Source organism: Colossoma macropomum, unplaced genomic scaffold (assembly GCF_904425465.1).
Source record: "Colossoma macropomum unplaced genomic scaffold, Colossoma_macropomum, whole genome shotgun sequence".
Taxonomy (NCBI): Eukaryota; Metazoa; Chordata; class Actinopteri; order Characiformes; family Serrasalmidae; genus Colossoma; species Colossoma macropomum.
The window spans coordinates 18,785,812-18,809,805 of record NW_023494802.1 but is presented as its reverse complement, the minus strand read 5'-3'; the positions used below and the strand labels follow the sequence as shown (position 1 = coordinate 18,809,805).

At 42.1% G+C, this 23,994-nt stretch overlaps 1 protein-coding gene across 1 annotated transcript in view; it reads left to right on the top strand.

Moving 5' to 3' along the window:
- The window catches only part of si:ch211-218g4.2 (rho GTPase-activating protein 39), a 126,920-nt gene that overhangs the window by 49,642 nt on the left and 53,284 nt on the right, over positions 1–23,994 (top strand). The gene's annotated exons all lie outside the window — the stretch shown is intronic.

Genomic DNA, 23,994 nt, shown 5'->3' with positions numbered 1-23,994 from the left:
AATAAAATGTGCAGACGTTTGTTTCCTATGTTGCCTTATTTTCACTTAAATCAACAAAACATGCAATTTGACCAGGAATGAATCTTTTGCTTAACCCACAGTCAGCAGTCATGTGCAGTTCCCCTTCACCTGTGGGTAGTTGTGAGTTCACACACAATGTGAACATGTGTGTATTATATTAAGGTGTGGAATACGTGACTCAAACGTAAACATGGCATAACTGTTTGTGCATGATTTTTTTTTTTGTGCACATTACATAGATCTATACCAGTGGTAGACAGTAATGAAGTATTTTTCATGTATCTGTACTTTACTGAAGTTTTTCCATTTTGGGCGACTTTTTACTTTCACTCCACTACATTTCAAAGTCAAATATCTCACTTTTTACTCCACTACATTATGAGAAATCTGTCGTTCCTTTTGGTTTTTGTGTGTATAAAAACATAACTTCAAAATGAAAGAAGCGCAAAGCAAGAACACCAATCAGGGCACAGCGCACTTTGTTTTGAGCTTGTTTTGACCTGTTGGTCATACCGACCCAGTGCAGCACACGGTTCAACGTCAGTGCAGCAGCGTAAAATTTTGGGAGAGTCTATTCAACATAAATGATGAACTAACCTAACTTTATGTAAACAGACCACAATATAGAAATATGTACTCATATGCAGTTGTGACTGACGTGTCTTTTTTCTGAATTTATACAAACAATATTTCATTTTATAGTAAATTAGTTTTGGCTAGTTTATGTTTATGAACAGAGACCTACAGATGCAGTTTAGTAAAGGAAACTCATTTGTGAATCTGAGTTTAAAGTTTTTATTAAACTTAAACTTGTAACTAAGTTGCAAATAAATCTTAAACTGAAACTTTGCTTGTTTGCAAAAAGTGATTTCAGAGCCACTCAGTTCTACCTGATGGAAACTGTTTGCCTTCAGTGTTTTGTGCTTATGATAATTTTAATAAACATCAGCGTCACTAATTAATGACATTCTATTAAAATATCGGTGCTACAAAAGAGACACTGGAGTATTTTCACCTAAAATGAGTTAATGAAGCGAGTCTTGTTACAAAAATGATAATAAGACATCAGAGCCATAATTAATCTTTTAGTACTTTCACTTTTGATACTTAAGTACATTTAAAGGCAAATACTTTTGTACTTTTACTCAAGTGGAGGTCTAAAGGGAGGAACTTCTACTTTTACTGGAGTAATATTTTGCCTTGGGTATCTCTACTTTAACTCAAGTACATGATTTGTGTACTTTGTCCACCACTGATCTATATACATACAAGTGTACAGATATACACACATTATGGCTTGTGAGGCAGGTGAAATGAGGTCTGTAGAAACCAGGCCGAACGTGTTTTAGAAAGTCAGAGAGTGAGTCTGGTTATCTTTTGTTTGTATTCTGTAGACCATAACAGGCCTATCTTAGATCATTTTCTCTTATCAAACACCTCCTTATTTTGGCTCATAGTCCTTCATGGCAGTCTGAGCACATACACTAGATTATGAGTCATGAAAAGACTCTTCAGACTTCAGAGCCAGCTGACTTCCATCACTCTCCCCACCTGACGTCTTCCACCAGGGCTGAATACAGCCAGACTGTGACTCAGAGTGTGACTACGGGGGGAGATGGCGGTGTGAAATGGGATTTCTCCGTGGTGGTCTCTGATCTGTTGCACTAGGCTGAAGTCTACCCCAGATCATCCCTCAGCTGGGCGGCATCTTAGCTCCTGATCCTATTAGCATGTTAGCTGTGATAGATAGCCTATCTAAGGGCAGATTAATGTGCCAACTTGGGTCAGTTTGGTTATCATAGCTTGCAGCTGCGGAAATGACCGAAGGGACACAGTAGGTTTTAGCCACTGGGCTAATCTTATAGCTTTTCTGTATGCAGCCTCGAGGCCCCATGTGTCAAACACAAGGCCCCTGAGTCAGATCAGGCCCGCCGCACAATCCTTTTAAAGTATTTTAATTTTCTATTAGCTCGTTTCACAATGCGCTGCACTACAGTCCCCAGCATGCACTGCAACGTAATGTGCTCCAACTCTCCTACCCCAACAGCAATCTATGGGACAGCGATTACACCTCAATTCTACACAATTCTACACCAGTCATATCACAAAAAATGCATTTCAGCTGCAGTTCAACCAATATAAACACTGAACGTCAGCTCAGCAGCTCAGAAACTGAGCCCAAGTCTTAATAAACTTGCAGCAAAGGAAGGATGTCAGGTGTCTAATTCAAGCAAATAGGTAGTTTTAAAAGACTGAGCTCCTGGGAACATTTAATATTCGAGTATTTCGAGTGTCCATGTAATATCTCATGGTTTACTACGAGAGTCTGTGTTTTACAGTTGAAGTTTTTGTGTGTTTTGAATAAACAATGGCCAGTTTGGTTATAGCACAACATCAATTAACAATAAAAATAAAAACATTCTTTTCTCTGGCCCACAGATTTGAAGAGATTTTTTAATATGGCCCTTTTACTGGTTGAGTTCGACACCGCTGCCCTAGGCCAATACATTTCCGTAGCGTCCAAGCAAGAGTGTTGAAGATAGAGTTTTTCACTGATATGTTTTCTGATGCTGCCTGCGGTTAAAAGGCTCTGGCTCACTAACGTGAACAGTGTGAGTGATAACTCAGGACACCTGTGGATGTCGGGGTTGCCCTTGACCCTATGCTATGCAAATGAGAATGTAAAACACATGCAAATCTTTGGAGGAGAGTGTCTTATGCATTTTTAGGTTACAGCTCGTTATTTTTAATGATCTGAGGCAGTGGGGTTAGTTAAATGTAGGAGGAGAAGATAATGATGATGAAGATGGATTTTAAAAGGGTGGAGATTTTTGATGAGCTCTGTAGACACACATGGGGGGGGTGGAGGTACAAGTAGACGTAAGTGTCAGAATTGTAATGAATTCAGCAGCAGGGTGGAACAGTTTTTGCCTCTTTAGAATAAAACGGCAGGACAAATCAGATGGCTTATTCAAATTTAAGCTGAGCGTCAACATTACAAGATACAAGTCTTTTTTATATTGGTATCGTATATACTTCGTATCTCCATTTTTGTCATTTTTCAGTTTTTGACAATTTGAAAATGCCTGTTGTTCTTTACATTGTGTGTAAATTTCATGATGAATGGACCAAAAGAAATGACCAAAAATTACTTGGAAACAAGTCTGGTTCCATTGACTTACATTAAAAGTAAAGTATGTTTTTTCCTTCTCCTGTAAAGTTACCATTTTGGAGATGCAAGGTTTTCTTCCAACAACAGCGATATATTTAAACGTATGTAGTTGCATTTGCTCACATGTGGCTGTCATAGCAACCAAGGTGGGGCAGGCAAAGGCACTGTGCACTGCACGGCCAAAAAACATGAAATCCAATCTGACTGGTTAAACAGAGTCACATTCCCAAAGATCTAGTGTCTTGAATCTGACTAGAAAAAGTCAGATAATGTGAGTTTCTGCTGTTCTGACTGATGAAAATCTGTCCTGCTCAGACTGGATGTGATAAAACATTGAGTTTGAGTTGCCTGTCTGAGGAAATCCTGTTGAAAACATGTAACAGTGTATTATCATTAGATTCTGGGATGACACTTTATTTTATATGGCTCTTTTACACTGAAACAGACTCTCAGTGACGTCAAAAACATATGAGGGTTAGGATTAGGATTAGGGCCAGGGTCAGGGTTAGGATTAGGTTTTGGGTTAAGGTTAAGAATTAGGGTTAGGATTAGGGCCGGGGCGAGGGTTTAGATTAGGTTTTGGGTTAAGGTTAAGAATTAGGGTTAGGATTAGGGACAGGGCGAGGGTTTAGATTAGGTTTTGGGTTGAGGTTAAGAATTAGGGTTAGGATTAGGGACAGGGTGAGGGTTAGGATTAGTTTTTGGGTTGAGGTTAAGGTTCGGGTTAGGATTAGGGCCGGGGTGAGTGTTAGGATTAGGTTTTGGGTTTTGGTTAAGAATTAGGATTAGGATTAGGGCCAGGGTGAGGGTTAGGATTAGGTTTTGGGTTTTGGTTAAGAATTAGGATTAGGATTAGGGCCGGGGCGAGGGTTTAGATTAGGTTTTGGGTTAAGGTTAAGAATTAGGGTTAGGATTAGGGCCGGGGCGAGGGTTTAGATTAGGTTTTGGGTTGAGGTTAAGAATTAGGGTTAGGATTAGGGCCAGGGTGAGGGTTTGGATTAGGTTTTGGGTTGAGGTTAAAGTCAGGGTTAGGATTAGGGCCGGGGCGAGGGTTTAGATTAGGTTTTGGGTTGAGGTTAAGAATTAGGGTTAGGATTAGGGCCAGGGTGAGGGTTTGGATTAGGTTTTGGGTTGAGGTTAAAGTCAGGGTTAGGATTAGGGCCGGGGTGAGGGTTAGGATTAGTTTTTGGGTTGAGGTTAAGGATTAGGGTTAGGATTAGGGCCGGGGTGAGGATTAGGATTAGCTTTTGGGTTCAGGTTAAGGTTCGGGTTAAGATTAGGGCCAGTGTGAGGATTAGGATTAGGTTTTGGGTTGAGGTAAAGGATTAGGGTTAGGATTAGGGCCGGGGTGAGGATTAGGATTAGGTTTTGGGTTCAGGTTAAGGTTCGGGTTAAGATTAGGGCCAGGGTGAGGATTAGGATTAGGTTTTGGGTTGAGGTAAAGGATTAGGGTTAGGATTAGGGCCCGGGTGAGGATTAGGATTAGGTTTTGGGTTCAGGTTAAGGATTAGGGTTAGGATTAGGGCCGGAGTGAGGGTTAGGATTAGGTTTTGGGTTGAGGTTAAGGATTAGGGTTAGGATTAGGGCCAGGGTGAGGATTAGGATTAGGTTTTGGGTTGAGGTTAAGGTGAGGGTTAGGATTAAGTTTTGCATTGAGGTTAAGGTGAGGGTTAGGATTAGGTTTTGGGTTGAGGTTAAGGTGAGGGTTAGGATTAAGTTTTGCATTGAGGTTAAGGTGAGGGTTAGGATTAGGTTTTGGGTGAGGTTGGTAAGGTTAGGCTTTGCGTAATTGAAGTAACATATTAACAACACATCTACTTAATGTCAGTAATGTATCAACAGATATTTACCTCAGTGTATTCAGATGCTTCACTACTGCTACTGCACTGATATGCTGTTGATGTGTTACTGATACTCTGTTAAGAGTTTATTAATCATCTACAAAGGACTACTCAAAATAAAGTTTTACCGATTTATGAACTGAATTGAAATATGTTCCTTTTTTCACGCAAACAACGCAGACCGGACACCTGTGGCGTGATGTTGGCCAATGTGGGCGCCTGTTAGCTGATGCAACAGAATTGGCAGTCAACACTGTCCTCCAAGGACATTGAGCTGTCCAGTGATGGTGCGTTAGCGGCAGTGTGCAAAGAAGCCTTGGCCGCCTTCATGTGTCTCAGAGGGAACATATACGATGCAATGATGAAAACCTAGCTAGTCTGGAATTGGCCGTGACTAAATTGGGGAGCAAAATGGGTTAAAAAAAATAAAGAGCAGCTTGAGGATCAGTTGGTAGACGAGATCCGACTTTTGTACATCTTCACAGTATTACAAATACAGTGAAGTAAGTATTAATTACTGGAGAGAGAAAGGAAACATGTCAGCCTTTCCTCTAAATGCACAGGTTCATATTGTGTGAAGGTGCGCTGGCAGACACCGATGAGACACACACACTCAGACGGGTGAGCGCTTTCTGATCAGGCAGTTAATCTTATTCACTGACACACATTGTGCTTTTCTTCTTCCTCTTCACTACAGACTCACACACACCTGTTGGCTGTAGTGTGAGTGTGTGAGAGTGTGTGTGGGTCAGGGTCCGTCCTGAGGCAGCTGTGGTTTGGCAGAAGGGGCTGAAAACGTGATCGTAAAGCGCTGCAGTGTTTTACTCTGAAGAATACATGCAGTGAGAGCAGCAACTGGAGTGTGTCTGTCTATATATGGCAAACAGCAGCGTGAGAGAGATACTGTGTGTGTGTGTGTGTGTGTGTGTGTGTGTGTGTGTGTGTGTGTGTGTGTGTCTTTGTGAGATGGGAAATTAAAATGAGAGCGTGATAGAGAGACTTGAGAATGGAGAAAGAGAGAGAGAGAGAGAGAGAGAGAGAGAGAGAGAGAGAGAGAGTAGAGTTTATATAGAGCTGTTATCTTACCCTGTCAGCACCTCTAAATACATTTCACACACACACACACGCACACACGCACACACACACTCACACACTCACACACACACACACTCACACACACACACACTCACACACACACAACACTACCTCATAGAGGATATAACAGAGGATACTCTCTCCTCACTCTCTCACTACCACCCTCTCATATACACTCTCACACACTCTCCTATACACTCTCACACTCTCTCATATACACTCATATACTCTCTCACACACTCTCCTATACACTCTCACACTCTCATATACACTTTTATTTACTCATATACACTCTCACACACTCTCCTATACACTCTCACACTCTCATATACACTCTCACACTCTCTCATATACACTCATATACTCTCTCACACACTCTCCTATACACTCTCACACTCTCATATACACTTTTATTTACTCATATACACTCTCACACACTCTCCTATACACTCTCACACGCTCATATACACTTTTATTTACTCATATACACTCATATACGCTCTCACACACTCTCCTATACACTCTCACACTCTCATATACACTTTTATTTACTCATATACACTCATATACGCTCTCACACACTCTCCTATACACTCTCACACTCTCATATACACTTTTATTTACTCATATACACTCATATACGCTCTCACACACTCTCCTATACACTCTCACACTCTCATATACACTTTTATTTACTTATATACACTCATATATACTCTCACACACTCTCCTATACACTCTCACACACTCATATACACTCATATAACCATGGATGAAGAGAGGGATGTGTTGGTTTGGTTGAAAGGTCAGAGCAGATCTTTCCCTCTGCTTATTAAAGGGGAATTCCACCCATTTTAAATATTTTCTACATAATTCAGTTGTTGAGATATAACCAAATTGATTCACAGTGATCTGACATGAAACGCACTGTTCAAAAGAAACTCTTGACTCGGATGTCTTGACAATGGTGGTGATAGGAACCAGGCATCCTGATGTTTGCAACAAAGAATATAGCCATTTAAATTAATATCCAGAACCACCAGTGAATCTACACGTCTTCTGAGTTTTTATATGTTGATAATAGTTATATAATGTTTAATCTAAAAATTACATTTTCTTTGGTACTGTTTTGCCTTTCAGCGCCCCGGCATGTGCCCTTCTGCCATGAATAGATTTTTAAATAAAAATATAAACACTTTTTAAGCCAAAATCTTACCTGAAAACATTCATCAATCAATGTCTAAGACATCAGGAAACATATTCATCACCATTTTGTGTGATAGCTGTCTGTGTGGGAGGTTTTAGAGTAGCTGGTTCCCATCACCAACACTGTGAACAACACTGTTTTACTCTAGAAGTAAACGGAGCATTTCACACCTAAGCACTCTGAATGACAGTAGCTGCGTTCCAGTCTGGAAGTTAAGTCTGGGCTGCATTTCTCGGCCACCACATCATAGCAGGCCGTTCCAAAGCGAAGGATCCTTCGTATACAGCCTAGAAATGCAGCCCATGTTCTGAGTGATTTCAAGGATGCATTGGATGTGTCCTTTTAGGCCTTCGGTTACCCACAGTTCTCTGCACTTCTCCGAATGGTGCGAAGGAAAAAATACAGCACCATGAAAATGGTGGTTTTAAAATCTAAGTTTCCTTATAAAGTGTAAAATCACTGATTAATTAAAGAATTCGTCCATATATCATATTTTATTTAGAAGTATTTGCAAGTATGTAGTTTGTCGTACTACATAAGAACATCTCCTCCATTTCCGTGAAGAAATGTAAAAGCAACAAACTCAACGCAGCGGCTCCATTTTCTCTCACCAGCTCCCTCAGAAGTCTCGCGGCGCTCTGGTGGCGTCACCACGCAGCCTCGTTAGGACTGATCCATTAGTGTGACCAAAAGGCTACTAAGGAGGAGTCTTCAATGGACAGTCCTACCGAGGACCCGCACTACCTCGGCTGCAGCCCAGTCTTTAGAACGCAGCTTTTGTTTACATCTTAACCATTTGATTATGCAGGCATTTTGAAAAATCTCTGGGATTCCCCTTCAAGCTCACCAGAACTCTAAAGCATTTCTGAAAGTTGCAGCAGTTTTACAGATTATAGTTTATTCCAGCATAACACACAAATCCACTGCTGTTAGTATGTGCATACAGGTTCAGATTGGGTTCAGTACCAGTCAGGCCTGGTCAGAACTCAAAGTCACGCGTACAGGCTTCAGTTTTCATGCCCGTGCGGAAGTTGCATCTGGATGCCTGTGTGCGCTGCATCCTCTTTCATCAGTTCTTCATATTTGAATCTTTGCTCCACAGTGAAGTCAGAGCAGCTCTTGTAGTGGAGCAGGATTACAGTACAGAGAACCACAGCTGATGTGTGTAAGAGAGTGAGGATGTGTCGCAGGCCCTTCCAGCAGCTAATGGAGTCGGCCTTAAATGGTCACACACTCTCATTTGTTAACACAGCACACTCTCGGAACGCACACCCACAGTGTACGCGTTAAGTAATAACCCCCACCCCAGTTGACCGTTACTGACAGTTGAAACCCGTATGATGGGCCGTTACATCTATCTTTTTTTTTTAGTGGATGCTTTTGAATATGTGTACACACACACACACACACACACACACACACACACACACACACACACACACTTTTGAAGTGCAAGCTCGTGAGTGCTTTGGAATGAGCTTGAGGTGGAAGGAGGACAGTGGTGTGCCTTTCTGAGGTCATAGAGTTTCTTCCAGAGATTTTCATCAGTCTCTTTCTCCAGTTCAGTAAAGTTACCTGGAAACTGTAACACAATTAAAAGAAGGGCAGGGATTCCAGGAAGGACACCGCTTTTTTTTTTTAAGTGTATGTGTACATTGTGTGTGTGTGTGTGTGTGTGTGTGTGTGTGTGTGTGTGTGTGTGTGTGTGTGTGTGTGATGTACACTGTTAGAAATAAAGGTTCTGTTCAGGTACATTTCTCATTCATCAAGGTACAAACAGTGTAAATGTTCCCTCAAAGCTCCAACAGTGGTTTTAAGGTCTGATTGTGAACCTTAAATACGTTTTTCCAGGTGAAAAGTTCGTATTTGTACCTTTTCATAACCGAATGTTTTAAAACAGAACAGTAAAATAAAAGCCTGGAGACGAGACGGGGTGTGTGGAGTCAGTACAGCTTAGAACATATCATTTCAGTGGATTATGGTTCAGTTATGTTCCCTGACTAAAGGTACTGAGATGAACCAACCCAGTGACAGTTTCATACCCTTATTTCTGAGAGTGCACTCTGTACTGTGTGTGTGTGTGTGTGTGTGTTTGTTTTACTTGTATTTTATCTCTTAGTTGCTTGTTAGTTACTTTGTTTTGCTCGTATGTCTATGATGTATTGCTATCAACCTGATTACCCTTCATGCTGTTCCTCAGTAGATTTAGAACCAGTATGTAATGTTGTTATTGATAACTTCAGCCTGGGATGCTGATTTCACAGATCTTAGCAGGTGTACATTGGAAAAAAAACTACAGGATACAAATAATAATAAGTTTAATGGGTTCAACTTTATGCTAAATCTCTCTAATAACTGTAGTTACGCACTCACAATACATGCACCAACAGTGTATTTGTTGATGTAGTTACTGTTACAGGTGGGTTGCAGTAGTTCAGCTTATGTAAATACACTCAACTTCAGCTTTTCAACTTCAGTATTTACTCAGGTCATCACACAGGTGTGCTGAACCGCTGTTCTTCCCACAAGATGTTACTAATTGAAACAGGAGTGGTGCAGTGATTACCTACACACTTACAAAAGATGGTTCTTCAAGGGTTCTTCAGTAAAGAAAATGGTTCTGTATCCCATGTGTCAAACACAAGGGCCACAGTTGAGTTTATGTACATTTAAAACTCTAAAAATCCCACACTGATTACATTAAATCCACGATCCTCACTTAAACATGTTTACCTGCCGCTGCTTTACTGCTTCAGCGCAAACGGCAGACAAAACAGCAGCAGCAGCGCCACGTTTGTTTATTTGGGTCTCCTAGTTACAGGAGAACGTGAGAGTTCGTGCGAGTTCAGTGAGTCCGTTCGGTTCAGCAGCAGCTGAATAGTTGAGTAGTGTGTGATCCCTAATCGTTTAGTGTGGATCCCCAATATTTCAGTCGCCAAATAAAAAGCGTCCCAGTCTTTTATAATCTGTTAAGACTTTAAAAGTCATGTAGTGAACCCAAGGCTTTAGGTGGCATGTGGCACAACTGCGACTCGAACTTGTGGCTCAGGGGCCTTTCTCTGCACTCAGAGGCAGCATATTTATGTGATGAGCCACTCAAGAGGCCCATTGTATGCCTGTGTGTGATGTTAACGTGCTGTGATTTAAGGCTATCTAATGGTGTCTGCAGTGCTTGTTGATAAAGTGGAAAAACTACAGCTCTGTGTGTTTTGTGTGTGTGTGAGTGTGTGTGTGTGTGTGTGTGTGTGTGTGTGTGGGTGGGTGTTTGTGTGTGAGTACGTACTGTAAATGGGGAAGGCGGACGCAGTAATTTTGAGAATGCAGGCCCTTTCATTTGTCACAGCAGTCTGCCTGTGTGTGTTTGTGTGTGTGTGTGTGTGTGTGTGTGCGCGTGTGCACGCGTACATATGCACTTAAGTAAGTGTGATGCTGTATTGGTTTGTAAACGTGGCGCTTAATTGCCTGTAATTGTAGAGATCTTGCGTTTTTCATTCGTCAAAGTTCCTGTGCACATGTGGACGGGTGTGTAAGGTTTCAGCAGTCTGTTAACGTCTGCATGCCCCCTAGTGGCCGTGGAAATCTATTCTGGTATTTTTAATGAATACGCTTATCAAGTAAAAATATTTTTCCCTGTAACTCTGTTATCAGACTAACTAGGATGCTTTTGGCTCCCTGTTTGTGGACTATTGTGACACTGTGTTGAGCTGCTAGGGAGCAACGAGGAGCGAAAGGAGAGGGATGAGAACCCCCTGCTGTAAAAACAGTTCTCACTCCTCCACAAAGGCAGCTGTGCTGAGATAAACCAGATTTCTTAAAGAAAGAGCTTTCTGCCACAATAAAAAATAGCAGTTAAGCATGTTTAATGGCGCTTTGCTTGCTCACCTATGAGGACGTAAAGATCCAGTTCAACTCCAGTTTTGTAAATTATATACATTTCAAGAAAAGAAATGCATAATTTAACTGAGGGACCTCCAAAACGCGTGGAAATCCCATTTTGTGGCTACTCTGGAAAAGATTTAATCAGCCTTTGGCTTTGTGGGGCCCTGCCCCACCCTCCTCTAGCATATGGGTCATCTCTCTGGCTTAGTTCCCACTTTTTGTGTGTGGTCAGTTGTTTGCCAGTGAAGCACAAAGGGCAGTCAGTATGGCACCAGGCGTTTTCACTCACTCATTTACACATGAATCTGTGCTATTGTTGCTGCTGAGCGGAGTTTTTTCTCCGGAGCTGCTGGGAGTCACTGAGCTCTCTGAGTTTATACAGTCTGGCCTACTGTACGAGCCGCTGTACTACCAGCCACTGACTCTGAATTTAACCCCTTAAGGGTCCGAGTTCCAGACATTAGTTTCGGTTCTCATAGCCGCTAAATTTGGCTTTGTTCAAAATAAGTTAAACGAGGACAAAACAGAGGTTCTGGTCATTGGTCTTGACAACATTCCTGGGGGTTTGCAGGTGGTTCTGGATGTTGCTTTGGATTCTCATTTACAATTTTCAGTGCATATTAAGAAACTTCTTCAGTCATGGTTTGTCCATCTTTGAAATATTGCAAAGATCAGACGTATTTTGTCTTTTCAGGACTTAGAGAACATCATTCATGCATTTGTCTCATCTCGTTTGGACTTTTGCATCGCTGTTGTTGTTGGAAGAAAACCTCGTATCTCCAAAATGGTAACTTTACAGGAGAAGGAAAAACATGCTTTACTTTTAATGTAAGTCAATGGAACCAGACTTTTTCCCCAAGTCATTTTGGGCGGTTTCTTTTGGTCCATTCATCATGAAATTTACACACAATGTAAAGAGCAACAGGTATTTTCAAAATATGTCAAAAACTGAAAAACGACAAAAATGGAGATACGAGGTTTTCTTCCGACAGCAGTGATATACTTGCCTTAGTCAAGGAGCTTTGGCAGGACTTCACTTGGTCTAAAATGCAGCTGCTCGGCCCTTAACGAAAACTGGACATAGGGACCACATCAGCCCAGTGCTAGCCTCTCTGCACTGGTTGCCAGTGAAACTCAGGATTGATTTTAAAGTACTGGTTCTTACTTATAAGGCTCTACAGGGTGAAGCACCTGAATACATTTGTGAACTGTGTCTTATATGAGTACCAGCTCACTGAGATCCTCTCATAAAGGGCTTCCTGTTGTTCCTAGAACTGAACTGAAGTGAAGGGGAGACTGTGCGTTTGCTGTGTGTGCTTCTAAATTGTGGAACGGTCTTCCCCTCGATATCAGACTCTCTGAGTCCACATCTTCTTTTAAGAAGCGCCTAAAGACTAATTTTTATTCTCTAGCATTTTTGAGTTGTGCTCATAGATTTTAGGCTTTTTATTATTTTAATATTTGATTTAATTATTAGTTGTTAAGCACTTTGTAGCTTTGTCTTAGAAAAGTGCTACAATTTACTTACTTATAGTCAAAGTATGTATAGTTGAAATAAAATCTTAAAATTTTGAAATGACTGCTCATATATGTGCATTTGTGTAGTGTCTCTCTCTCTCTCTCTCTCTCTCTCTCTCTCTCTCTCTCTCTCTCTCTCTCTCTCTCTCCCCCCTCCCCTTTCTTCTGAAGCCTTTCTCTCATAAAGAGGATTGGTTGTCATTGTCAATCTGCTCAGCAGATTCCTGTATTATCTCCTCCAGCGTGGAGAAATCTGCTTGGATTAGAATCCCCGTGTAAACATCCCTCCTTTCTCCTGCGGAGAACAAAGCTAGCGCTTAACCGCCCATCCCCTCCGCCAGCCTGATCAAGCGAGGGAGGAGACAGAGCGAGAGAAAGTGAAAGAACGAGGCTGTTGAGATCAGAGCAAGCTTGTTCTACAGGGCTGCACAAACACGAGGCGTTTAAAAACATGTCAAGAAGCAGCTGCAGGTGTTCCAACAGGTCGTCTCACCTGTTCTGCTTTGGTGAAATTCCTCTGATGAAGGTTTGTGTGCCTAAGCATTTTCAGGGTTGTTGTGACAGATCAGATCATTTTCCCCAGTAGTAAACGATTCTATCTGTATACACCGATCAGGAATGTTATGACCGCCTCCTTGTTTTTATGCTCATTGTCCATTTTATCATTTTAACAAGGATCATAATGTTATGCCTGATCGGTGTGTCTCCGTCCATTTGTCTGGGTTAATCTTTTACAGAGGTTATATCAGTGGACCAAAGATAGATGCGGGACATCTGAGGACATATGAGGACACTGTAGTAGAGATCTGTGCAAGACAGTTTTTTCAGTCCCGCTCCCACCCACGGTGCCCCGCGCACATCCAATATCTGACACAATCTAATCACAAACATATTATCCTCTGCTGAAATAACACGGCGGTTATGGTCATCAGGCTCACTGTGAGCAACTTCACCAAACGCCATTTATTCCCAGTGAACACAGAGCAGGAATTAAACCACAGAGCGGTTATTGTTGGTGTTTTGCTGGACAGCTGTGGCCGTCGGACTGAGAGCACCACCATCTCTGTAACGCCTGATTCACACATGCTGCTTCTGTGCGAGAGTGAAGCAGCAGCGCGAGTGCTACAGCGCGAACGCGCTGGCCTTTCATGCATACAGCGTTTGAGCTTGGGAAATCTGTTTTATAAATATTTAAAAAATCCCCTTTTTAAATTTTTTATACAGTCTTCTGGTTTTTTTCATTGATTTTCATGGCCGAAATAAAAAGCAAGGCTTTCCGCGTCGCTCACGCCACGCAGACGCAGTATGTGTGAATCAGGCCTATGAGAATCTGCATGTTGTTTACATGATCGGTTGCTCGAGAATGACTTAATTAATTGTAGCTGGTTTACTGTAATATTGTTTACATATATGATTTATGATCATTCTACTTTATTTAGGCTGTTTCTTAATTTACGTGATTTCTCTTCATGCGTGTTTCCGCCCGCTCCCACCTGAAGGGGTCTTATTTCCCGCCCGCTCCCACCTGAAGGGGTCTTATTTCCCGCCCGCTCCCACCTGAAGGGGTCTTATTTCCCGCCCGCTCCCGCGAGCAGCACTGAAAATTAGTCCCGTGCCGTAAGACGTTGTGCCGTGTCCCTCGGGAATCCGCGGTACTGCAGAGCAGATTATTCACCTTCTTTAACTAGAAACACTTAAATACACACTGGGGTGGATAAAGTAGTCAGACACTGGTAAAAGCCGTGCTCAGGTGGATGTGTTGTTACTTTAAAGAATTTATATCCTACATTTTTCTTGAATTTCATGTACAGTAGGCCAAAATGTTAGCTAGCACTTTTCTACACTTTGCTGAGCACTGTGGCAGGTTGTGCTGTTAGTAAGTGTGCAGTAGTGCTGTTGATACTGTACCAGCCTGCTGGAGCTGGCTGTGTTTATGCCAGGCTGAATTCCTGCCATATTTTCCCGCCGTGCCCTGGCCTTTGTGGCCTGGACCCAAGCACCGCCCCATTACCTCGCTCAGAGAGAGTGAGAGAGAGAGAGAGAGAGAGAGAGAATGAAGCGTAACTTCATGCTAGAAACCCTCCGCCAGCACTTCATAGAAGCAGACACTATTTATTCATCGTGAAACTGAATTTGTCCACAGTTACACCCACCAAACCTGCACCTGCTGCTCTAATCACTTGATTCATAATGCAGCTGAACTGACTGTTACAGCCACAGGGCACACCTACAGTATATCTATCTTACTGGCTTTAAACACACTGGGAGCTGACTCATTTCCTGTCGGTGTATTGTGTTTGTTGAGGAGTTGCTCATTTTGAAACGGTTTACCCTTCATCACGGAATAATGATCATAATGATGTGATGATAATGTGGAACCTTAAGTTCTCAGACATTTCCTAGTTACCTGTCAGTTACCTTGACACTATCTACTATTCCCTTATAGTTTTAGTTTGATGGTATCCTCTTGCATTTTATTTTATTGTCTTATATTCTTATTCTAATCTCAAAGTTGGTCTTATGTCGCTGCTGTCGGAAGAAAACCTTGTATCTCCATTTTTGTCATTTTTCAGTTTTTGACATAATTTGAAAATGTCTGTTACCCTTTACATTGTGTGTGAATTTCATGACGAAAGGACCAAAAGAAACGACCCAAAATGACTTCGAAAAAAGTCTGGTTCCATTGACTTACATTAAAAGTAAAGCAGGTTTTTTCCTTTTCCTGTAAAGTTACCATTTTGGAGATACAGCGTTTTCTTCCGCCAACAGTGATATGCTCCTATATTCCTATTGTAGTCTTATTTTTTGTCTTATAATCTCTTATACCTTTTTCTAATCTTATTTTATCTTATATTCCCTCATATTTTATCTTACATACCTTTATGTTATTAGTCTAATATATTTATTCTTGTTTTTTATTCTAATCTCATTTTCCATTTGATTTTTGCTATATTTTCTTATTTTCTTATGCTAATCTTTTTTTTAACCCTTATTTTTTATCACATATTCCCTTATATTCTTATTCTCTATTTCTGTATATTTACATTTTATATTTCCTTGTATTTTTATTACAATCTTTTATAATTTTCTTATTGTCGTTTCTTTCCTTATTTCCTTCCTTTTTTTCTTATATCGCTGTTGTCAGAACAAAACCTTGTATCTCCAAAATGGTAACTTTACAGAAGGAAAAAAATATATTTTTTTCTTTATTTGGCCTATTTTTTTTCATCATGAAATTTCCACACAATGTAAAGAACAACAGGTATTTTCAAATTATGCCAAAAACTGAAAAACGACGAAAATGGAGATAGAAGGTTTTCTTCTGACAGCAGCGACATTTTGTCATATATTTCCATATATTTTTATTCTTATCTTCCCTTCCCTTTCGCTACAGTCCAGCCTGAGTCTTAGCTTTTCCTGGAGAGAAGAACTCCAGTTTCCATCACCCCGTCAGCTGTGCTCACTTCACGCTAATTGAAACTCCCTGACTGCTAACCCAATTGGACCAGGCTTGTTCAAATCAAGTTAGCTCCGCTTTCAAATGCTTCTTAACTTTGTTTGCCTCCTCCTCAGAATTCCACAGCTTCAAACGGTCGGGGTTTTTTTCCTTCAGTATTGCAGTGAAAGACTCCCACTCAGGATTATGAAGTGCACTGTCTGTGTATGTGCATGTCTGTATGTGTGTGTTCAGAATAATGTGATGTTTAAATGGTGGAATATGAAGTATCTTTGTTTTTTAGAGGCAGTCTGGCTTCATTTCAGTGTGATCTTGTGTATTTTGTGTAAAGTAACATTATACACCGATCAGCCATAACATTATGACCACCTCCTTGTTTCTACACTCATTGTCCATTTTATCAGCTCCACTTACTATATAGGTGCACTTTGTAGTTCTACAGTTACAGACTGTAGTCCATCTGTTTCTCTGATACTTTGTTAGCCCCCTTTTACCCTGTTCTTCAGTGGTCAGGACCCCCATGGACCCTCACAGAGCAGGTACTATTTGGGTGGTGGATCATTCTCAGCACTACAGTAACACTGACGTGGTGGTGGTGTGTTAGTGTGTGTTGTGCTGGTCTGAGTGGATCAGACACAGCAGTGCTGCTGGAGTTTTTAAACACTGTGTCCACTCACTGTCCACTCTATTAGACACTCCTATCTTGTCAGTCCACCTTGTAGATGTAAAGTCAGAGACGATAGCTCATCTGCTGCTGCACAGTTTGTGTTGGTCATCCTCTAGTCCTTCATCAGTGGTCACAGGACGCTGCCCACAGGACGCTGTTGGCTGGATATTTTTGGTTGGTGGACTATTCTCAGTCCAGCAGTGACACTGAGGTGTTTAAAAACTCCAGCAGCACTGCTGTGTCTGATCCACTCATACCAGCACAACACACACTAACACACCACCACCACGTCAGTGTTGCTGCAGTGCTGAGAATGATCCACCACCCAAATAGTACCTGCTCTGTGAGGGTCCATGGGGGTCCTGACCACTGAAGAACAGGGTAAAGGGGGCTAACAAAGTATCAGAGAAACAGATGGACTACAGTCTGTAACTGTAGAACTACAAAGTGCACCTATATAGTAAGTGGAGCTGATAAAATGGACAATGAGTGTAGAAACGAGGAGGTGGTCATAATGTTATGCCTGATCGGTGTATATAAAGGTTTTATTACTATATTTACTATAAAAGAGTTGATGATCAACCGGAGCTTTTATCAGCACCTGACGTTAAGTGTGGAATTCCCTGGCCTCTGACTGATGCTGTCTATACTGGTAGGATGTGATAGATAAGGATGACTCGAGTAATTGTTGTGAGTGGCATTAAGTGGTGCCGGATGAATAAGACATAGAGAAGTCTGACATATGGAGCGCTGGCTTTTTCAGGCTCATATTCCACACATCAGGTCAATAAGGTCAGTCTAGAGAGCAGAGGTCAACAGCTTTGACCCAGCAAAGTGAGCAGAGGAAGGGATATTGATATTCCCACGTGTGGACATACACACACACACACACACACACACACACACACACACACAGCTCCATTCTTTCAGTATCCCATAACACAGAAATGCGTACGCCTCTTCATTCTCTCCCACTCTCGCTTTCATGCTCACTCACACAATCTCCCCAGCATTCCGAAATCCCAGGATTCCAAAGTCATTTTGAAATTCCCTGCACAACTTTCCCATGACAAATCCCTTCAGGATGCCCCCACCCTCTCTCTCCCTCCCCTTTGCTGTTCACCCTTTTCTCTCCCTCTCTGAATTTAGAGTAGGGTGAGCTGGGCGTGAGTGATGAACACCCTTTGTTAGAACTGCTCGTCATTCTCTCGGCCGTTTTGGGTGTTTGTACAGTAGACTGAGAGACCGGGGTGTGTTGGTGTTGGGTGTGTGTGGTCAGCGAGGCTGGAATCAGTGGTCAAGATCGCTCGTCCCCGCAGTCCAGTCATGGTATCTAGCGCCGAGTTCAACAATAACACCTCCACTGTTCTCTCCCTCGTGACATCGAGCTGTGTGAGGCGAACTGTTCGGTTTTGTCTGGAGGCAAAAAAAGGATTATAATCAGAGAGGAGAAGAAAGAGAATGGAGAATGAAAGAGGCATGTGACTCTGACCTGCCTCTAACACCACACACACACACACACACACACACACACACGCACACACACACACACACACACTCTTTCACGCGTGCCGTTGTTGTCATCTGCCATTGAGCTCACTCTAACCAAAAGCTTCAGAAGTGCAAATGCCAAAGGACTTAGTACATATTGTGCCTGTTGTATCCCAACAATGGAAGCTCATTTTCAAGTTTCTGACAGCTCCGCCCGTTGACCGCTGGGATAGGCTCCAGCGCACCCCCCCACTCCCCCCTCCCCCATGCCACCCAGAAGGATAAGTGGCTTAGAAAGTGTGTGTGTGTGTGTTTCTGACAGCTGTTAAAACTTCGACAGAGTAATATACGAAAACAGTGATTTATTATGTCAAAATAACAGTTATTTTCTCTAAATCCTGACAGTATCTCAAAAATACTGACTTAATATGTCAAAATAATGACTTCTTTTCTTGAAATTCTGATTTGTATCTCAAAGTAATCGCTTAAATTTTGACTCAGTATCATGTCAAAATAATATTACATTTCAGAAATTTAAACATATGTTTGGAAATAAGTGATTTAACCAAATGTTTGAGGAGAAAGTCATTATGTTCAGATAATAATTCTTATTTAAAGAAAATACATCATTTTTTCAAGCACCCAAGTTATTATTTTGCCGTAGTAAGTCATTATTTTGAGATGCTAAGTCAACATTTTGACATACTGCCGTCAGAAACGGAGAAGGTAGGAATGGAATTCCATACAAACCCCTTTTTTACAAGTGCTGTTTGTTTAAAATGTGAATATTCAAAATGCAAAGTGGTTAAAATGGCCAGTTGGTCTTCCACCTTGCAGTAAGCTGGCGATTCATTGGTCACTTCCTGAACAATCTTCATTTCATTCAGTTTCGTTGTTCTTCTCAGCGTCAGACGTTCCTCCCCTTCCAAAGAACATTTTCTCGCTGGCCTGAATCCTCAGCTTGTGCATTTTTTTTCATCTCATTTTTTGTCCCGCTCTCTCGTTCCTCATACCTTTATCTCTGTTCTTCCCTCCCAGACCTCATAGCTGCCTTCTTAGCTCATTACAGAGGCCGGTCTGCAGCCCCTCACAGCTGCGCGGGAAAACCAGCTTTTCCTTCTGGGACTCAGCTGTGGGGATTTGAACTGCCGGACTTAATTGCTGCAGTTTGTTTCCTCTGCATTTTTGATAGCTTACATCTTTCTTTCTTTCTTTCTTTCCTTCCTTCCGTCCGTCCTTCCTTTCTTCCTTCCTTCCTTTCTTTCTTTCTTTCTTTCTTTCTTTCTTTCTTTCCTTCCTGGCTTCCTTCCTTCCTTCCTTCCTTCCATCCGTCCTTCCTTTCTTCCTTCCTTCCTTCCTTCCTTCCTTCCTTTCTTTCTTTCTTTCTTTCTTTCTTTCTTTTCTGCCTTCCTTTCTTCCTTCCTTCCTTCCATCCATCCTTCCTTTCTTCCTTCCTTCCTTCCTTTCTTCAGTCCTTTCTTTCTTTCTTTCTTTCTTTCTTCCTTCTGTCCTTCCTTCCTTCTGTCATTCCGTCCTTTCTTCCTTCCTTCCTCCCATCCTTACTTCTGTCCTTTCTTCCTTCCTTCCTTCTGTCTTTTCTACCTTCCTTCCTTCCTTTCTTCCTTCCTTCCTTCCTTCCATCCATCCTTCCTTTCTTCCTTCCTTCCTTCCGTCCTTTCTTTCTTTCTTTCTTTCTTTCTTTCTTTCTTTCTTTCCTGCCTTCCTTCCTTCCATCCTTCCTTTCTTCATTCCTTCCTTCCTTCCATCCATCCTTCCTTCCTTCCTTCCTTTCTTCTGTCCTTTCTTTCTTTCTTTCTTTGTTTCTTCCTTCTGTCCTTCCTTCTGTCATTCCGTCCTTTCTTCCTTCCTTCCTTCCGTCTTTTCTACCTTCCTTCCTTCCTTCCTTCCTTCCGTCTTTTCTACCTTCCTTCCTTCCTTCCTTCCTTCCTTCCTTCCATCCATCCATCCATCCTTCCTTCCTTCCTTCCTTCCATCCATCCTTCCTTTCTTCCTTCCTTCCTTCCGTCCTTTCTTTCTTTCTTTCTTTCTTTCTTTCTTTCCTGCCTTCCTTCCTTCCATCCTTCCTTTCTTCATTCCTTCCTTCCTTCCATCCATCCTTCCTTCCTTCCTTCCTTTCTTTCTTTCTTTCTTTCTTTCTTTCTTTCTTTCTTTCTTCCTTCTGTCCTTCCTTCCTTTCTTCCGTCCTTTCTTTCTTTCTTTTTTTCTTTCCATCCTTCTGTCCTTCCTTCCTTCTGGCATTCCGTCCTTTCTTCCTTCCTTCCTTCCGTCCTTACTTCCGTCCTTTCTTCCTTCCTTCCTTCTTTCCGTCTTTTCTTCCTTCCTTCCTTCCTTCCTTTCTTCCTTCAATCCTTCTTTCCTTCCTTCCTTCCTTCCCTCCATCCTTCTGTCCTTCCATCCTTCTTTCCTTCCTTCCGTCCTTCCTTCCTTCCTTCCAGATAGTACTGCAACCATTTTTAAACGATACCCAGCAGGGCGATGATGGCCCCGCCCCCAAACATGTTCTGGTTGGCCAATGAGAGTCTTTTTGAATATAGAATCAATGCTCAGAAAACACCAATAGACCCTTTATTCACAGAGGAGAGAGTTCTGGGTTAAACACAGTATAAAACAGCTGAATTGAGGCCTTTCTTTGCCCCCAGTCATCACAGATGTCTTTCAGAGAGCACAAGGAAGTGTATTAAACTGAGAAAGGGAGTAAAATGGGTCTCCTTAAAGGCCTTGACTGTGTCTGTGTGTATGTGTGTGTGTCTGCAGGCATGAACTACACTGGCCTTGATGATGTGTGTAGAGTTTCCTGTGTTTGCTGAAGTTTAATCGATAGTCCACGTCTGAGTCAAACTGTGCATTTTGTATCACTGACTCATTGCCACTTTGCACTGATACACCATTCTTGTGCTTCTTGTGATTAAAGTTTGGAGAATTTGGATCAGTCCGTGACTTTGAAGGCACGCTAATGGAGTTTTACCCCCTTTTAGCCATTATAATACAGCATGGAGATCGACCTCTAACCCTGGAGCTGTGAGTGAGCTGATTTGACCGAGTTACAGAATTTCTGACTGTAAAAGTTTTGGTTTGGTTTGGCTGGATAAAGTCAGTGAGTGATGGGAGGGTTGTGTTTCTGTATGTGTTATTCTGGAGGTGATGGGAACCCCCCACCCCCACCCCCACCCCCATAATCTTAAACTGTTGAGGTTCATCTAGAAGACTGGGTAGTAAAGTCATGCTTGTTTGCTTAATCTGTGAGGGGTAGGAAGATCACAAGTAAGTGTGTGTGTGTGTGTGTGTGTGTGTGTGTGTGTGTGTGTGTGTGTGTGTGTATTTACTCTTCATCCTGATATTTCTAGCTCACTTCCTTGCACCCTTCAGGGTGACCGCACTGCAAAGACAAAGCCGTTTTAATATTCAGCTAAACCTCTAGTCCAGGACTCGCAACCCAAATGTTAAAAAGAGCCGTTTTGTCCTTTCAGCAAAATATCAAACCACCTTCAGAGCCACAACATTTTATGTCCATTTTACCATCTTGGCTGTACGTGCTGATGTTCTAGTGTAGGCTAAAAAAAATAAACGAAAACACAGAGTTACTTTACTCGGCTTTAAGCTTTGGTTCTGCTATAGCTGCTTTTCTCACATCTCAGTCAGGAATTGAGTTTCTCAATATTCGACTTTTTACGAGGCTGAAGCCGCTTCTCATTCGCCAGCTTCTCTTTTGAACTTTCCCGTTCCACCTTAAATGGTGCCTGAGGCGCCAGAATGTAACTGCTGCACTATTTAAGGTGGAACGGGAAAATTCGAACAAGAAGCTGGAGAATGAGAAACTGACTTCAGCCAAGCTTTTTAGTGTTTGTCAGTTTCTTGTCGCAAAATTAAACGTATCAGGAAACCAGCTGGAGTGATTATAAGTGCAAATAAGTCAATTCGTCTCTAAATCATCGATGTTCGTCTTAAATCTTTCTCTTTGCCAGGCGAGATTGTTGTCTGTGTTGCTATGGTGACCAGCAGTCTTCTCACTAATCTTCAGGTTGAACGATCAGCAGAGCTTTATTTTACTGTAAAGGAGGATTATTTTATTTTTACCTACAGATCTGATTCTGCTGTGGAGCTGCAGCAGGGCAGTAAAAGAGCCGTTGTCATGGTAACGTCTACATAGTTCTCTACGCAGGTGCGTCATTTTGGATTGGATTATTTGTAGTGAGCATGTAAACGGAGATTTTTTTACATCAGATTGTTGAGCAGAGTGAGATTATAAACACCTCAGTCTTTGCATGTAGATGTAGCCACTGTCTTTATATTGTCCAATCAGAGGTTAGCTCACTTGTATCCAATCACGTTATAACTAAAGATGGTATAATACGGCTTTTTCTTGTCCCTGTGCCGATGTTGAAACCTTGAGTGTTGGCCGATACTGATATCGCTCTGATGTTTTACCTCATTTCTGTTTTTCATTAAAGCAGTGAAGATCAGCATCTGAAAGTGGGCTAACTACTCAAACACTCTTCTGCCCCACAGAAAGAAATACACAGCCAACAACATCACATCACACAGTGTAAGTGCGCTGTTTCGGAGCAGATTTGTTGCAGGATTGGATCACTTTCTTTTCTTCCTTCTGATATCTGATCCTGTATTGTCTGCTGATATCGGCCTGATACCGATAGACTATCTCTAGTTATAGCTGTAGCTGTTATAACTCCAAAGCTTACTTCTGGTGTGTTACACTCAGAGTTCTGCTCCACAGTGTGTGTGTGTGTGTGTGTGTGCGTGTGTGTGTGTGTGTGTGTGTGTGCGTGCGTGTGTGTGTAGTTGTGTTTTCTCTGCATTAACTCTCCATCAGTCATAAAGCAGCTGATGGCCGGGTTGTTCTGCTGCTATTTCCTGTTTATTCCTCTGAAAGGCACCCTTTGAACTTTTCCGGCAGCCGCTCCCCCAGGATGTCCCGACTCAGCACTCAGACCCCGAGCCCCAATTTCCCCAGCAGCCCCCACGTTGCAAACACACAAATGCAGTGAACTCCACACACTCCAGACACTCAACAAAGCACACTCGCGCCTGGCTGGGTTAGAGTCAGTGGTTCTTTTCTGTAGCTTCTGTGTGTGTGTGTGTGTGTGTGTGTGTGTGTGTGTGTGTGTGTGTGTGTGCATGTGTGTGTGTGTGTGTGTGTGTGCGTGTGTGTGTGTGTGTGTGTGTGTGTGTGTGTGTGTGTGTGTGTGTGTGTGTGTGCATGTGTGTGTGTGTGTGTGTGTGTGTGTGTGCGTGTGTGTGTGCGCGCAGGTGTGATTATTAACACCTGGGGAGCCACAGTAGCTCTGTGTGAATTGCACAGTGTCTCACTGAGTGAATACATTAAGAGGTCACATGTCTGATGGCTGCAGTGGCTTTAAATGGGCTTATAGAGAGAGCGAGGGCCAGAGAGTGTGGGAAAAGAGGGAGAAAGGAAAAAAAGACTCAAAAGTGGAAGATGGGACGGTTAAAATTGATTCACTGCTGGTTTAATGACTTAATGACCTGTCACTATCGATTATATTAATAAGCAAGTAATCGACTGAGGATTTTGAGGATTAATGGTGTAGTCCATTTTTAAAAAGGACAAACAATTACGTGGATGTAACTGAGCGTTAATAACACGTAGCA